Source organism: Euprymna scolopes, chromosome 1, assembly GCF_053919585.1.
Source record: "Euprymna scolopes isolate OS-2025 chromosome 1, ASM5391958v1, whole genome shotgun sequence".
Taxonomy (NCBI): Eukaryota; Metazoa; Mollusca; class Cephalopoda; order Sepiida; family Sepiolidae; genus Euprymna; species Euprymna scolopes.
The window spans coordinates 173,748,169-173,766,690 of NC_136482.1; the positions used below are offsets into that span (position 1 = coordinate 173,748,169).

Below are 18,522 nucleotides of genomic sequence, written 5' to 3' on the forward strand. Positions count from 1 at the left end.
GGGTGTATTTGCTTATGACACCACACTTTATAACAAATACGAGAGGAAAACAAATGAACACATATCCAAGGCAATGGCGGAAAACTTAGAGGAAGACCTCCAGTCTGTAGTGGAATGGGGGACAAAAATGGATGGTAACATTGAATGCTGCTAAGACTAAGCTCCTTTCCTTTAATCATTGCAAGAAACCTTCTCAAGCACTAATAGCCATGGCTAATGATACATTACCTGAAAGTGCTTTGTTCAAACTCCTCAGCTTAATGTTCAAAGGGAACATGGATTGGAACAGATACATCAAGGGCATTGCCAAGGCTGCTGCAAAGAAGGTAGGCTCTTTCTACTGTGCTAGAAAGTTACTTACACCTGAGAGTATCCTGTATCTCTACACGGTCACTATTCACCCGTGTATGGAGTATTGTTACAGCATTTGGACTAGTGCATCTGCTATTAGTCTCTGACTCTTAGACAGGTTTAAAAAGTGAATTGCCAACCTAATAAGTCCCGCACATTTAGCTAGGTTTCAACCTCCCATCAACAAAATATTGCATCCTTCTGCCTGTTTTACAAATATTTTAATGGTAGGTGCTCTAACGAACTGCAAGCCTTTGTACACCTTCAAGATAAATATGTCTGACAAACCTAACAAGCAGCAAAATCCCACCCCTAAACAGAAGAGATCCCCAGATGCCAGAAAGCCTTTTACTCTGATAGTTTCTTCCCTCAAACTGCTGGATTTTAGAATCCCCTTTCGGGTCCCTGCTTCCCTTACTCTACTGACATGCAGAAGTTCAAGTGTAATGTAAACAGACATCTTGCTGCTCCACCCCCTACATAGTATCCCTGCAAATTATGTCCCATATAGTAGCCCCCTACATCAAATTGCAATAAAAAAAAAAAAAAAAAAAAAAACACTTCAAGCTATGGATGAATTTATACATACGCAAAAGTAATAGGAATATGTCGGCAATTTGAAATGAACATTTTGCATTTCAACTTGCTGACATATTTCTGTATTAGTTATTCATCCATCCAAACAAAGATTTTACTTGTTATAAACCATCTTTGGTGTATAATTACTATTTCCTGTTATTTCAGTGTTATGTGACCAGTAGTTTAAGAGTTTATCGGTTAAATATTTACACACACATATTTACAGCTACTGTTTTATTCATATATATTATGCTAGAAAATTTCTCACACCTACCATATCCTATAATTCTCCAAAACCACCATCTGCATGGAGTATTGTTGTCACATTTGTGCTGGTGCACCAATCACTAGTCTTTTCTTCTTAGACAAGGTTTAAAAAGAGTCTAATCCCACACTCTCTACCAAGTTCCAGTCCGTGTTTCATTGCCGCAGTGTTGCATTCCTGTAATGTTGTATCCCTGTGCTTGTTTTTATGCTCTGATGAACTTGCTGTTCTGGTGCCCCCTTTGATATGAATAAATCTGACAAACCTGATCACAAGTTAAATTCCACAGGGATTTCTACTCTAATACTTTCTTTCAAACCAGTATGCAGATATTAATTTATTTTTATTTCTGACTATTATTCTCATCTTTATTAGTTGTTGTTTTGATCTTTTATTGGTTTTTTTATTCACAACGTTTCGGCCAACTATTCCTCTGGCCTTTGTCAGGTGGTAACCGCGACTGATAGGAACTTCAAATCTCCTAACTGCATTCTCAGCCATCAGTCAAGTCAGTTAGGAGATTCAAAGTTCCTATTCGTCGCGGTTACCACCTGACGAAGGCCAGAGGAATAGTTGGCCGAAACGTTGTGAATAAACAAACCAATAAAAGATGAAAAACAACAACTAATAAAGATGAGAATAATAGTCCGAAATAAAAATAAATTAATATATATAATGCTCATCTCAAAATGAATTCCAATTAAGGAATAATATATACAGTATGCAGATATTTAAATCTAATATGAATATCTCACTGCACAACTATTCACTTACGATGCTCCCTAAAATCTTTGCCTCTAATTCTTAATGGCTCCTTACATTTCAATGGTAATGTGCAGCATTTGTGGTGCATAAAAGTAAAATAAAAGTTAATTCATTGAAATCAATTTACAGAAAAAACAAAAAAAGATTCTTTTTAAGTTTAATACAAAAACAAAAACGTTTTGAAGTACAGTTATCTCCCCTGAAATACAATTATGGCCGAATGTGATGCTTTCTATTGAAACTTGAATTTATCTCCCATAGCGAAAAAAAAAAAATCTTTTACTGTGGACAACAAACTGAAAAAGTGATCAAAAAACAAATATATAACAAATGTTACCAAAAGTTACTTTTTTTATCTACTTGGATAAGCGTTTTGTGTGTTTTTTTTTACCTATTTTAAAGCATTTATTTAATTCAAAACACAAGTAGTCATCATGACATTTATAGGGTGGATTTCTATCAGCATTTTGTTTTATTTTCAAGTTTTGAGTGATTATCAAGACTCTCCAGATGATTGCTTCATGTCAGTCATCTTGTCATTTATTTATCTTAACAACTTGGTACTGTGTTTCTTCGACTTAAATGTTTTAAAATAAAAAATTTATCCAAGTAAAAAAGAAAAGTAACATTTTGGTAACATTTATTTATTATATAGTTGTTTCTTTGCCACTGTTTTGGTTTGTTATTAGTAATAAATGCACCCCAAAATTATTTTCCTCTTTGAAAAATTGTTTTTTGGCTAGAAGATGAACATTTATCATGTATTGTACTCCCCACCTCCCGCCTCTCTGAGAAGTCGGTAAAAATTTTTTTCCTAATTTAAAGCACCAGTAGGGCGGCCAGAGATAGGCAGGCAGGTTTGCCTACTAATGGGGAAATTATTTATTACTTGCAAATTGATTTTGCCTGCCATTTCACAATAACACCTCAAAGTTTACCTACCAATAAGGGGAATTTTGCAGGGTTGGCTTCGTTTTGTTCTGTTTCGTTTAAAATACTTGCTAATTTATTTTCGTTTTTTTATCTTTTTGTATGGAAATGAAACAAAATTTTTTTTCTATCATTTTGTTTAATTCATTTTTCGTTTAGCTTCATACATCTAAAAGTATTTAATTACAACAAAAATGTGGCGGGGCTTAACAAAAACTATGAAACATGAAAAGTTAGTGTAATCAAAAATTGTATTAATAAGGTTGAGTAATTTGACAAAATAATTATAAAAATTTCATAAATCAATCAAGATATTTCAATTTTACCTTATAAAAACATTCAATGAGCATTAATTGCAATTTTTAGGTTGCCTTAATCTATATATCTATAAAAGTGAACGTGTCTGTGTTTGTGTCTGTGTACATTTCCCTACACAATAACTCCGTCAATTTTAAGTCTACAAACTCAAAATTTGATATACAGAGTACTGAGATTTGGGAAAATCTTTGTGATTGTTTTCGTACAGAAATTTGGCTGTTAAGGGGTCAAAGTTCAATGATTTGACCATTGAGAACTCTACCAAACTCCTCCGCCAATTTTTGGTCTAAACACTTGAAATTTTAAATATAGGTTCCTTGGACATGGATCTAACTTAATAACTTGATTTGAGCCCAAAACCTCAAAACAATAAATGTTAAGGGGTCATAATAGGGGTCAAATTTTTAAAAATTGACCGCTTTTTTTTTTTTTTTTTTTTTCAACATACACCTCCAAACACCCGGGCAATGCCAGGCTGAAATGCTAGTTACAATAAAAAACAAAACAAACTGAAACAAAATTTTACTAAATCGAAGCAAACAAAACATATTTTGTAAAATTTTTGCTACAAAAGTTTGGATTCCCCCCACCTCCCATGATCCTTCCTGGCTCGCCCTTGAGTGGCAAGCTTGCAGTGAATTCTTAGACTTTTGAAAATTGTCCAAAGGACAAAATTGTAATTTTTCTTTTATTTTCCCTCTCAGCACATCAAAAAGATACATCAGCATCTTGATTATTTTGCTCTATGGAATATTAATTGCTTTCTGGTTATTTAATGCTGAATTTATTTGTTTTGGTGAAAGTTTTTATACTTCAAGTTCTTTATAATTTGAACAAAAAAAAAAAAAAAATAGTGGTACTAGGCAGACAGGCTTGAACTAGAACCGCAAAGGAGGAAAAGAATGTGAAAATAAATGTGACGTCTTTGCTGTTGCGTCCATTGCCAAACCAGAAGTGGCGAAGGTATAAATTAAGGCTATTCAATTGAAAAGAGGTGATGACTTTCAAAAAGATTGGTGAAAAAAGCAACTTCTCCTTGTAGAAAAATGCCCAGTTCAGGGTGAAGGAATTAATGGTTTTTGCCATTTTTTTTATATTTGTTGTCCGAAGGGTCGAGCTTCAAAACAATACCGATCTCCTGAAAATCATTGCATCTGTTGAAAGTTTTAGGCAGACATACATACATTTAAACAGACAGATGAGATTTATATTATAGACTAGTGGGGGGGTACCTGGCATTGCCTAGGTGTTTGGAGGTGTGTTGTTGTTGGAGGGGGGGGTAGATCAAAACATGGCTCGGTGCTTGAAGGTGTAAAAGAAAAAAATGTTTTAGTAGGAAGGTAGGCTTGAACCCCGAAGCCTTGACGCGAAGGTGGAAACGAAAGGGAAAAAAAGACAGACACCTAACCATCTCGGCCACGAGGGGAGAAGAATTGATAAGCGTGTTAAGTTAACATGTATAAATTGAAATTGACAGGTGTGAGGAAGTTAAGTCGCGTGATGTTTGACCTTGAAACATGACATAAGCAATGGCTGTTCAGCAGTTAAGATTTTGTGTGGGACAGCTTTTACCGAACTTTGGGGCACGAAAAGCAGCTCCCCCGTTTATTAGGGGAGTGTCTTGAAATGAAAGCAACTGTCTGATATGACGGTGAAAAGCCGACATTGACCAAACGTTTACATCACTTTCTGGAGACCACTGGCCGTGGGCCGGGGAGGTGTCTATTCGAATTGAGTTTTGCTTTTTTTATACCAAAAAATGAAAGCAACATGCGGCGATCCAAAAATCTGGAATATTTGACTTTTAAAAATCGGGCAAATTAAATAGACAGCCGACTCCCGTTGTTAACTCATATATATTGTGATTTAGACGTGATATAAAAGTTTTAAGAATGAGGGAGTCGAGCAAGCAGTCCCCGGAAAAAGCCTTTTGCGGACATACATAAAAAGTGTACATACATACATACATATACACACACACACACACACACATTTTGCCTTTTATATATATAGATGTTTGGTTATTTTATTGTGTTATACAAATATCAACCCTTTTTGGATCATTTAATGTCAAATCCAGTCATTTTGGTGAAAGTTTTTGTGTTTTAAGTCTTTTATATCTTCAAATATTTATTTATGGTGTTTGGTTTGGTTGTTTTGTAGAGGAAAATTGTTGGTTTTTGGCTTTGCAGAACACGATTGAATTTTTTAAAGGGAAAAGAAAAAAGCAATAACATTAATTTTTGGTACATTTTAGGTAAGGAAGCCAATAACATCATACAGCTGGATCTGATAGCACCAGTCATCAGCATCTTGCCCTTGTGGCACAAACTTCATGTGCGAAAGTAGGTGTGTACTGTTTACTTCTTTTCTAATGTGTAGCACTACATCACAGATTATTTTAAAATTTAATTTACTTATAAACAATAAATGCGATGTAAACTATTTAGAATTTTTTTTTAATCTAAAATTGCATGAAAATACTTGTTATTACTATAAAAGAAATGTCAAAAAAAAAAAAAACATCCATTTGTCATTAGAGTTGCATTTGTGGCATAATAATTGTTGATATTATTCACTTGACTAAAAAATGTGGCATGAATCTTGGAAAATGTAAAAATTCATTTGTAGTCTGGATAAATTTTAATAGCATTCAGTTTAAATAAGACCCCCCCCCCCAAAAAAAAAAAAAAATCCTACTAATTTACACTTTAAGAAGCATTTTGATTTAAAAAAAAAAATAAATAAATAAATAAAAAAATAAAAATAAAAAATACACACAAACAAACATTTAATGTATGTACATTGACTTATGGTACATATGAATAATTTGCTTGTTAATCTTAGGATTTCTGAATATATTTTTTTTCAATGCTCGTAAAATAATTTTAGGTACTTGAAGTATCATATGCAAAACAGTATAGTTCTATGAGAACAAAACCCAATTTTTATCTCAGATTCAAGACATGTTTATTACTAAATGATTACTGGACACTTTATGACAATATGGTGTTGCTGATGGGATCCTTGACCAGTGCATATAAATTGTAGTATTAGTGAACAGAATAAGGAAATTAAGACAAAAAAAATTCTTCTGGAGGAGAGAACGGTGTGAATCAAAAGATTTAGACAGCAACATGAGATTTATATTAAATATTGAATTAAAGATTTTAAAATAATTTTTTGTTTTTACCGTTATTTACCTTCAACAAGACACATTGTCACTTAGAGACATAAAGACTACTGTGATTTGGAGTCAAATTTGTAGGGGGATCCTAAGTAGGGAGTTGGGATGATTAATCAGAATTCAGAATTGAAAAAAAATCTGTATTTTCCGATGCTAAAAACGATTCTTTTCATTGTTTTTATTTGTTTGTTTTTGGTTAAAACTTAATTTTTCATGGCTCATATTAATGATGAAATGATATTTATTTTAAATTGTCAGTAAAACTAAAATCTTTAAATCATCTCCATAAGTGTATCTCTACATTTCTGAAATTATATGTACATAATATCATGGTTTTTGCTGTAACTCTCCCCAGAAAATAATTCTATATTTAGAAATTTAAAAAATCAGAATCCGTAATTATATCGGAATTAGGAAGAATATTGGAATCGTTCCATCACTAGTAACAAGATTAAATAACAGAAAGCAATCATTGGGAGCTAAATACAGCCTATCCTGCCTTGACAGAGTACAAAATAGACTACGTGGCTTGGTGGGGGATGCCCTTTTCTCTTCCCTGCAACCTCTTTCCCACAGAACAGACGTAGCGAGCCTGTCTTTGTTCTATCATTATTTCCATAGTAAGTGCTTGTCTGAGCTCCATTCTCTGGTCCCCCCTCGCCAATCTTTTTAAAAAAACATTCGACTAGCTGAAACCACCGTCAATAATTTTCCCCACTCCTTATCTGTGCCTAAATCAAAACGTAGATTCCATGAACAAAGCTTCTTTCTTAGAAGTACACGCCTGTGAAACTCTGTTCCGCTTGCCTGTTTCCCTCCCGACTTCAACCTGAATGTGTTCAAGTCCAACACAAACAAATTCCTGATGAACCGCTTCTCTAAGTGATGACACCTTATCAATTCTCCAATACTATTGCTACACTATCCCATTGATTACGGTACACACAATAACCCTTATCCCCGAGTGGCCATTGGGCCTTGATAAGTGGTGAACTCCATCAAGAAATCCGAAAGTTTAATCAACAAAAAATACTGTGAAATGATTTTATTCTATTCTTATGACAAATCTTAAGATCTTTTTTGAACAATGATTGTTAATTTCTCCTAGTTTCCTGATCACGTTTTATAATTTATTTACGCATGTCAACTTCGCTTGTTGTTTTTAATATTGAAGTCTCTGAGTGAAAACTCTTAAAATCCTAAACCGCCTGAAACTATATTCATTGAAAGTGATGTTCCCAATCTTTCTGGACAATACATGAAATAATAATCCATTGTTTAAATCTGTTTTTATATATGTTTAAAAGTTCCCAAAGAATGGGGAATAACTCTTACTAGTAAGACTTACAGGTACCGATACTTATTTCAACATTACATTATTTTCATAACTATTAGACAACTTAACCACGTGTGCTATATTTTGAATTTAAAAAAAAAAAAAAAATTCTTCCAAAATGTTTGCATTTGATAACTGAAATTAGTATTAATCTAAAAAAAAAAAAATTACCAATGACTTGAATAGAGCAAACATCACTTTTGTTCTCACTCTTAACAACAAACAGAATTAACCAGAAGTAATGTTTATATTTCTAATCTGTCCAATGATAAATGAAATAATAATCCAATAGTTTAAATCTATTTTTAAATATGTTTCAACATTTTTAATGGGAGATATAAACAACAAAAAGAAAAAAACTATTATCAGCCCTTTTGAAACTTACATCTGGGTAGTGATATTTCAGTATCTTATTGTTTTCGTAATGGTTAGATGACAATTTTCTGTGTGCATCATTTAAAGGAAAAAAATTTCTTTTTTGAAAAAATGTCTTTTTTATGATAATTCAAAATACTTTGTTCAATGGAAATATTTTTAGTGCAAAATGACATATTAAAAACATTCTTTTCAATCATATTGCCAACTTTCGTAATTATATACCTTAAAGGCATTGTAAACATTTAATTAAAAAAAAGCAGTTTTTAGCCATTTTTTGGTAATTACTTACAATATGGCAGCTCCAGATTTTTCAACAGAACGTTAAGAGTTAACTTGTATACTATATACCACATTGCTAATTTTCTTCTTAAAGAGAATATGACTTACAGCAGACTTGAATATATATTCAGTTGAATATGTGTTAGTTTAAAATTTTTAGAAAGCAAATTTTTAAATTATAAAAATTAAAGAATATGCAATCAGAAAATACTAAGAGTTTATATCTATTTTAGGTGATTCATCTGTTGTGCCGAGTTGCATATAAGGGAGAATTATCCTTAAATCCATGGAAGAAACTGCATCTACGTTGCCTGAAACGGAAGTAAAGGCTGATCGAGATGAAAAAGCATCTCTAAAACTGGACAAGAAATCTGAACAACGCTTATTCATCAAATCTTACGTAAAAAATGGTAAAAGTCGGGCTGAAATCCAAAAATTGCTCAAAGCCGATTTCGGTAAGGAGTGTTTGAGCAAAGCAACCATCTATCATTGGATCAAACGTTTTCATGAGGGACGAGAATCAGTTAAAGATAATTCTCGCTCGGGTAGGCCCTTAACCTCACGGAGCGATGAAGTCATTAATAAAGTACTGCAAAAAATAAAGGTTGATCGAAATTTGTCGATCAGACAAATTGCAAAGGATCTAAAAATATCGGTTGGATCATGCCAAGCAATTTTGACAAAAGATATTTAAAACAAACAAAAAAAACAGAAACTTTACGGGTACAATATCATTTTTATATACTTATATTATCATTTTTGCATACTTGAATCAAATATATATTGTGTATTCAAAACCTATGCATACTAAATCTGTATTTATCAAAACGTATAATAAAGGAAACATTAATTTTGTTCAAAGTAATCTTTGCATTGAGCACACTTATTCCATTGCATTTCAGAAAATGTCAAATATTTTTTATATGATCTTTTCTTCCCCATATCTTCAGATTAATTGAAAAAAAAAAAAATTTACTCCTACCTTCAACTAAGTCAAGCTCATAACTGTCCCCAACTGATAACTGTCATGAACTGTTGCTCCCCAATTTGCCCATAAACTAACTCTAAATATATCTACATCCATTGTTCAGTCCTTTTGTTACTGTCACTGCTATTCCTTGATCAACAAGCCTATTGTTATATAGCGCCAGGACCCCTAGGTTGGGAACGGTTGTAGTTAGTAAGTTCCCCGCTGCAACAAAACCAAGTAGCCGTCTCTTATTGATCGTCTATTTTGTTTAGTTTTCTGGTTGTTATGGTAACGGCCAAGACGGCAGAGTTATTTCCCCCTTGACTGTGCATTTTTCTCTCTCCGTGTTCTTCAGCTGTCATTCGCTTGTCATAATAATGATTCCGACTGAAAGAGAATTAACATGCACACAAAGATCAGACGTAACTCAGCATACCAATCAAGACGTAAGACACGCTGGCTTTTTATATAAAAATATATTTTGTTTTGAGATTATTTTTCTCGTTCTTGTACATCGAGATTTTTAATAGTTCAAAATTTAACGGTGTGGCTTACTGTCGTTTCAGTGATGGAGAGGGGGGTGAAAACGTTATGCTCTCGACAACGCACGTCTCCTATCGGCGTCTCTCTCTTCTCTACCTCCCTCCTTCTCTACCTCGTCTTCTTCTGCTTCTACCCTGTTGGACTCCAAAAATCACCTCTTATATTAGCATGTGTTTTTTTGCTTGGTTTTTTCCACGCCACGCCACCTGTCGATCACTCTGCTATTGATAATGGAGCACACGTCTCCTGGTCACGTTTTGACAATCTTTTGCCGCATCTGACCCAGAGACATCGTGACCCATTTCTCTTCAGCTGACCGACTATTGACTTTATTTATACACGTGAATCCATCTCTCATGCTAACTTCATATACATTCCATTCTTACAAGGAATGTCACGTTTCCTTGTTTTGTAAACAAAAAAAAATCGTCGTCCGATTTCTCTGTTTACGACGTAATTATTTTTTCGTTTCGACTGGTGGACAATCGATTATTCGATGCCCACCTTTCAAATCTTTTATTATCTTTTTTTTTTTAGAAGTTTTTATTTTCAGTTATGTATTGGATGGTCCCAGCCATCCATTACATAACACCATGTCAGTTTTTGTGATAGACATAAGGAGGACCTACCTCAGAAACGGGTAAGAATCTGTCTCGGCAGTAATCTGAAAGACAGAAAAAGAAAAAAAAGAGAGGCCCAAGATGGTGGCTGTTGTCTTTTAAAGCCTCCGGTCACGCGTAGATCTCGAGCAGTCTCGTGTGGTATATGCAAATTAGGTGTGCCTGAAACATTATAAAAGGCGAGTCGCTGGGAGGAGTGGGAGAAGCGTTTAAGACATGCGAATAGAGAATGTCGACGTGTATCTTGTGTTGTGAACAACGAACTCTACTCGACTCAACTTGTGACTAGCGAAGTTCTGTTTGACATTTTAACTAAAAAGTGTTGTTGCTTTGCATTAGACATAGACTTCTGATACAGTTTTCTTTTGTGTACCTTGCTGAACAACTTCCTATCCATTGTCTTTCCACCAACCCCATTTCCTATACTTTTATTCACCTGATAAACCTATTTCCTCTTGCCTTTTGTCATACTTTTTTTTCTTTCTTCACCACTTTCCAACCCTTGGGAAGTGCACTGTAAAACCCGAATTTTTGTAAATGTCTGCTCGGGCTTGATCAGAAACTTATGCAAACTGCTAGAATATGCCAATGGCTGCCCAAGTTGATCAGCCAATAAGTCAAGAATTGGAAGAAAAAAAATTTAGTTTTTAATTTTAATCAGTTATAATGAAGCATACAACAATGAATTTAACCAGCCTAGATAAAATGTTACAGACACTGGAGCAAGTCCTAAAATATTGTCAAGAAAACAAATTAGAATTGAGGTGCAGAGCATGTCAGAAAGTGCAGCATAAAAAAACAAGCTTCTGTTAGCAATAGTTTCGATTGAAGGTGTACAAACCCTAACTAAAGAAAAGAAACCTGGTGCATAAGGTGTAATAGTACCTAGGATTTTAAGCACGTGGAAAAAAAAATGTTTCTACTTATTTACACAAAAAATAAAACGATATTTATTCATGACATTTATTATGTTATTCTACTGTTTTTCTATTTTTTTATTTTTAATTGTAATTCATATCCAATATATGTTGTTTTCTGTTTCCTAGCATTTTTAGATTTGATTAGCGCTCAGCATATTTTGGTGATTTACATTGGGTGTCGCAGTGTGTGGCAGATCACTGCCTCCACTTAAAAAAAAAAAAAGAGGGTGATAACTAGTGGTGGGACGATTAATCGGAATCGGAATCGTTAATCGTAAGAATCGTGTATTTTGGGAGGTATCGGAATCGGAATCGCATCGTTAAAAAATACCTTAATTTTCCGATTCCTTCATTACGATTCTTTTAGGCTGATGTTGAAAAAAAGAAAAAAATTTCCTGATATTTCTAACCACAAGAGAGAAATAAAAAGAAACCAAAGAAATTCATTATTAACAGGGCAATGCTTAGTGCCCCTCCTTTACAAGGTTCATTCATTCAGATCTATTGTAATCAAAACTACAAAAGAGTTAACTTGAAAAGAAGTATGCAGGGCTCTACATTGCGAGTAAAAATAAAAAAAAACGCTTATCTTTTTGGCGATTGTTTTTTTTTACTGACAAATCTTCTAATAGTGAATGAAAATGCTTTTTCAGCTTATATTTTCTTAAAATAAAACGAGCAAAGTCAAATTATTTAAACAGTAAAAGGTTTAATAGAACAATATACTTTTTTTTTCTTTTTTTAAAAGAAGGCTTTTGAAAGAAATATCTCTAAAATGAAATTGATCACGTTGTATTATTTCGCAAAGTTTTGACAGTAGTCGGTTTCTTTTGAAGTTTCAAAAAGAATCGACCCCATACCTATCTCTTCCAAACCTAAAGTTATTAAATAACCCCTTCGTTAATTTAAGGGTAATTAATTCAATTCAGTCAAGTTTTTTTTTTTTTTTAATTTCATTGAAATAAAATCCATTATTTTTTTTTTCTCTAGAAAGATAAAACCCTGAATTTGATTATATTAAAAGCAGAATAATATAATCTTTTTTCTAGAATTTTAAATTGAAAATTAAAAGTGTTTTGCGCAGTTTTTTGCCGAATGAAAAAGAAATTAATATATATATATTTTTAAAAGGTTTTGTAATCAATTAATTTTTATGTCTAAATAATATTTACGATTAATTAAATAATTTCATTTTAAAAAGTATTTATAAATAGAATTTTACTAAGGACTTATAGTTTAGCAATATTGAACCGCATGTGTGAATTGAACACAGTCAACCAAAAAAAAAATTCAAAAGAAAATGCGGGTTTGTATTACTGTACACATAGATTCGAAAAAGTTGTCAAAAAACAAATATATAACAAATAAATGTTATCAAAGGCAAGATAAGTTATTTTTCTACCTAACTCGATATATTTTTCGGGTTTTTATTCAATGTAACATGTTTATTCAGCTCGAAAAGCATACAGTGTTTACCGATGTATTGGAAAATTCAAAATGGCGCCCGACACTCTCTTTAACACGGTAAGTTCAGGAAAAGATGTTATAAATAATAAACTAGACAAAATACTGCTAGAAACTCGCTCAATATATGTTACCGTGACATATTTTGACATATATTCGGTGTTTTTTTTAATAGTATTTTGTCTAGTTTATTATTTATAACACCTTTTCCCGAACTTACCATGTTAAAGAGAGTGTCGGGCGCCATTTTGAATTTTCCAATACATCGGTAAACACTGCATGTTTTTCGAGCTGAATAAACATGTTACATTGAATAAAAACAAAATAAATTACCCAGTTTGGTAGAAAAGTAACTTATCTTGCCTTTGATAATATTTGTTTGTTATATATTTGTTTTTGACAACTTTTTCGAATCTATGTGTACAGTAATACAAACCCGAAAATGCATATTTGCATTTCATTATGTAAACTTTTATACAGTGGTTTCAAAAATTAAATTCTATAAGTTTTTTTTGTTAACTACCGGTTGGTACAATTTACTGCCCCATCCCTTTATATTTTTTCTTTTTGTCTTTTTTAGCGGATTATTTTCAATTAATTATCCAAATAAGTGACTAGCTTTAAAACAAAATTTAATAGTAAATTATTTGTTTACAGATAAACTGAATTTTCTAATATGGCCTCAAAGTCCAAAAAAAAGTCTTTTTGAAGATGATGAGTTGAAATCCATTTGCTAAGTCTGTCAAATTAAAATATCGCGAGGAATAAAACCATCTAACATGACCACAACCAACATGTTAAAACATTTAACTATGAAGCATCCAAATAAATTGGAGGAGCAAAATAAAAAAGAAAAGGAAAAAAAATTACCAACTAGTCACTCAGAGCAGTTTTATTAGTGAGGATCGAAATCGCAGTGTCTTTTTTTTTTTTGCCTACGTCACCATCTAAGTGTCACCATTTTTTTTTAACCCTCCTTAACTTCAAAGAGTAAATACAATATATGCAACTAAAAAAATAATTTTTAAAAATGCTGATTCCATTCATGAAAAATTCTTTTAACTAGAAATTAAAACTTAGGTGAAGATAGCTGACTGACAGCAACAGGAGCACTGGTTAACTACTAAACCACGTGGAAAGGTGTGTGGGGGGGGGGAAAAAAAAAGGAAATTAAATGATGATAATAAATTATGATAACCGTCTTTGAAAGGCACTAAACTCCTAAAATTTACTTCTTTAAAATTTTAGGCGGCACTCCCCGGCGATTTTAAAGCACTCTCTCTCTCTCAAAAAAAAAAAAAAAAAAAAAAAAAGATTTAATTTTTAAGTTTGGGAAAGATATATTTACTATAACCAAATTCCTGTATGAAGACTGGATCTACTTTATTGGACGTTAATTTGTGAGATAAGTAATTTTTCAATGTTTAATATGTTTTTAAAGTTTCAATTATCAATTAAATTTTTTTAATTGCATTTATTTTTCAATTTATTTAAAAAAAACAGGGTTTAAAATGTATTTTTCAAGGTAACAAGCTTCGAAAGAAGTCTAATAAAAAAAAAATTGCTTAATTTTTAATTTCGACAACCCTGAGAATTTAATTATTAAAAAAATATTGAAATGTGACATTTTTTTATTTAACATTTCTATTAGTTCAATTAATTTTCTTTCAATAATTCATTTCACTCAACAAACTTCACCATTTTTTGTTTGTTTTTTTTTTTTAATCTTTTTCTGTAATTTTGGTAATTATGTTTTCTCAATTTTATCTAGTATTTCATTTGTTTTTTATAGTGGTATCATTTTTATATGTGTTCCTTTGATATACCCTATTTCAAAATTAGTTTGGCTAAACTTATTCTTCACGTTAGAAACAACGTGTAAAAGCAATGAAAAAGTAAGAAAAAATAATAGGTGTTAACTACTCCTTGTGAATTATGGAGGTCTGAAGAACTGCCGTCACAAATACAACTATCAATAGCTAAACAAAAAATCGTTTTTGAAATTCCTTTAATTGTAACTTTTCGCTATACCTACCTTTTGGTATAAAACACAAAAACTTTCGATTAATGGTATTTCTCATATATGGTCGTTAACGTTGGAAAGGTTATTTTGTATCTACGGCGCCATGTCACGTGGTATATTGTTTTTTTTTTCATTACGCACGTTCATTTATAAATTATTAAATCAAATATTTATCTTTTTTATATTTAATTAGTATATATTTTCTTTCTCTTCCGCTATATTTTTTTTATTTAATTCATTAAATCTGTTAATTATGAGGACCAAAATAATGAATCGTGTGTATTTATTCTCTAATTTTCTTGTTTTTGTTCTGTTATATAAATTCTATTTTATTTGTTTTTTCTCTTAAGGATGAATTCAATTTTCTTTGAGTGTTTTTTTCTGTATTCCAATTAAGTAAAATAAATTTTCTCTAAAATAAATTTTGCTAATTTTTCCGTTTAGTTTACTATATAATAATTTTATTTAAACCAAAACACGACGGTGTAGACATAAAATATCTCTTCCAAAGTTAGGGAACATATTTGGGAACTACCGACCATAAGTATAAAACTACCTGGTATATTTCAAAACAATAATTCCCTAGGAATCGGAATCGGAATCGTACTTGGTATCGGAATCGTTAATCAATATTTTCCTGGAATCGGAATTGGAATCGTATAAAAATTAGGAATCGTCCCAACACTAGTGATAACAATGGCTACACTCCTCGATGGCAGAAACAGTCATGTAACTGACACAACCACTTCTTTTTGTTTTTATCACAATAGAGATAACATAGACATAAAGCTTAACTTTACACAACTAAACAGAAACAACAGACATTTAATTTCGAACTGAAATTAATATAGACACAGTCAATGAACACCTAAAACTCTTTTAATTGTGACAAGTTCGGTTGGGAATTAATTTTAGTCATTTATTTGCTTATCAGCACCATTCCTGTAACGTCAGCACTCTTTCATAAAGTAAGCGCTGTTTTGGTAAAATTTTAAATCCGGCTAGGGAGCACAAAGCCTCCCGAATAGTGATTATGATGCACCTAGTCAAGTTGTCAAAGCTCAGCAGCTGAAGGGTCTCAGCAGCAGTAGTTCAAACAGACTTCCCTCTACAACCAGCAAACTCTGGCTCACTCCAGCAGCTCCCACAGCTCCCAGTGTCTCTTGCACCATCCAATCTCCTGCGGTTTCCAGCAGCTACTAGGTTCCAGCATCTCAGTACCCCCTGACGTCTGGTTACCCGGCCCCCTGACGTCTGATTACCTGCTTCAGTACCCCTGACGTCTGGTTACCCATTTCAGTGCCTGCTGACATTTAGCTATCTGTTCTAGTTACTTGTTTCGGTACCCAATGATGTTCAGCTACCAGTTTCCAGGACCCACTGATGTCTGGCTACCAGTTTCCAGGGCCCACAGACGCCCGGCTACCAGTTTCCAGGGCCCAAAGACGCCCGGCTACCAGTTTCCAGAGCCTACGGATGCCCGGCTACCAGTTTCCAGGGCCTACGGACGCCCGGCTACCAGTTTCCAGGGCCCACTGACGTCTGGCTACCAGTTTCCAGAGCCCACTGGCGTCTGGCTACCAGTTTCCAATGACTGATCCCGCCTCACTGATCTTGAATATACAATCTCCATTACCTACAAATTAATCATTTTGATTCTCAGTAAATAAAACAAAATATCTATCATCTTTAAATGAATGTCAGCGTCTGTCATTCTTCTTTGCTATTATCGTTATCTTTTTGTATCTGTGTCTACCTTGTTAGTATTATGGTCGATTGACAATTTCACACCTCCTTTTCTTACATGTTCACAAAGATGACCCAAATAAAGTTCTAACTGTTAGAAATGATTTGTTCTTTTCCATATATCGCAACTCAAAGACCAACAAGCATTGCTAGTGATAAATTAATAGTGAATCACTGTTGCAATAACATAAAATAATTTGCAATAGTTGTCAAGGGAGGTGAAGAGTGTTGGAAATCTGAGGTGACTTGTTGTCACTTGGAATCCAGAGGGGAACACCGCTGATAATAACTTTGTGTGAAAATTAGTGAGTAAATATAACTTATAAACATTATAATAATGGTAGCAGAAATAACTTTCATAAACAGAACGTTCTATCCTCTTGCTTTAGTGCTCTGTATGTATGAAATAAATCATATTTTTGGTGCTTGTTAAGAAAGTCCACAAATCGATATTGTAAGCGTGTCGTTTTAAGCAAAAACAATATTATGTAGTTAATCATGTTGAAAATAGTAATATATCCAAAAATTACGAAAATTCATCATGCAGAAAAACAGCTATTGTGTTTTGAATAAAATGAAGTCTATCGCTATAGACAGCAAATATCGTAGCCATGAACAAGTAATCTAAAATGTTCGATCCAAGTTATGTCCCCTGTGTTTCTGTGTCTACATAATGCAATTATACCCAATTTTTTGTAACGTTTACTTTTAACTATAAATAATTTTCTACTTGAATTTTCGTAATTTTTGGATATGTTATTATTTTCGGCATGACAATTAAGTACGTAATAGTGTCTTTGCTTAAAACGACATATTAAAAAAAAAAAAAATAGTTCTGTCGACTTTATCTTTAACACAAATTTTTTTTTAGGAAATAATTTGGTAATTAGTTTCTACTCGACACCGGTTGAAACGGTCTTTCCGGACTCTTCAACAAAAATATCAGTTAGCACAATTTTTTTTTGACATTTTTAAGTCTTGGTTCGCTTTCCATTTAGATAAACCAATAAAATATGGGACATGTTTGAATAAGAATATAATTTAATTGGATATTTAAATTGATGTGCTTAGTGTAAAAGAATTAAAAAAAAAAATTAAATTAGTCTTAAAGAATTTAATTATTGTTTAATTATTGTAAAAGAGTTTTTTAAAACTAAAAAAAAATTCATTTAAGTAAAGCAATTTGATTAGCTATTGAAAGTTAAACATTTTATTTTACTTTATTTTAAAATTAGAAAAAATTGGTAACATCTCATTAAATCATTAATAAGCAAAAATCGAAAAATGCAACATGCACAAGGAGGCTTGGAACAAATTGTTGACATTGTATTAACGCCGCAAGAATTACATGACATAAAATGTTCCTCATATATTATTACGTATCCGAAGCAAGAACAATATCATTTCTAATTTATGCTTTATTTGTTTGTTTCTGTATTTAATAAAAATCGTTGGTGCAAGTCTATAAAGTAATCTTTTTTACTATAAAAATCTTTATGATATACGTACTTGTCACTGCATGAAAATGTCATATTTCAAAAATCACGTAAATCGATCAAGTAGTTTTTTTTATTTAAGAAAATCAAATATTATGAGACATTTTATGGAAGAAAAACTTAACGCCATCTTCTTTTTGAATGATACACTGCTAGCGACACCTATTGGGAATGTTTGGAATATAATATCGGCAAGGGGCAGACAATCGATTTTCCACACTAGAAAAAAAAAACTTGGAAAATTAAGACATAAGTTTTTGAGGAATTTGAAAACGAAAATAGCATTTAAAATTCCAGCAAACGAGTAGTTTCCAAGATATGAAGAATTTTACGTAAACTGCGCACCCACACG

General features: G+C 32.4%; 1 protein-coding gene across 3 annotated transcripts in view; it reads left to right on the forward strand.

Annotated features, from left to right (window-relative positions):
* The window catches only part of LOC145277592 (uncharacterized), a 42,063-nt gene that overhangs the window by 4,827 nt on the left and 18,714 nt on the right, over positions 1–18,522 (forward strand). Inside the window, exons 2-3 of one of the 3 annotated variants that reach the window (XR_013868167.1) lie at positions 5,466–5,557; positions 8,622–8,760. The gene's annotated coding sequence lies outside the window, so the exon portion shown is untranslated. Of the gene's footprint in view, positions 1–5,465; positions 5,558–8,621; positions 8,761–18,522 lie in introns of those variants that run through there. The other 2 variants (XM_080129110.1, XM_080129119.1) reach the window with 2 other exon arrangements.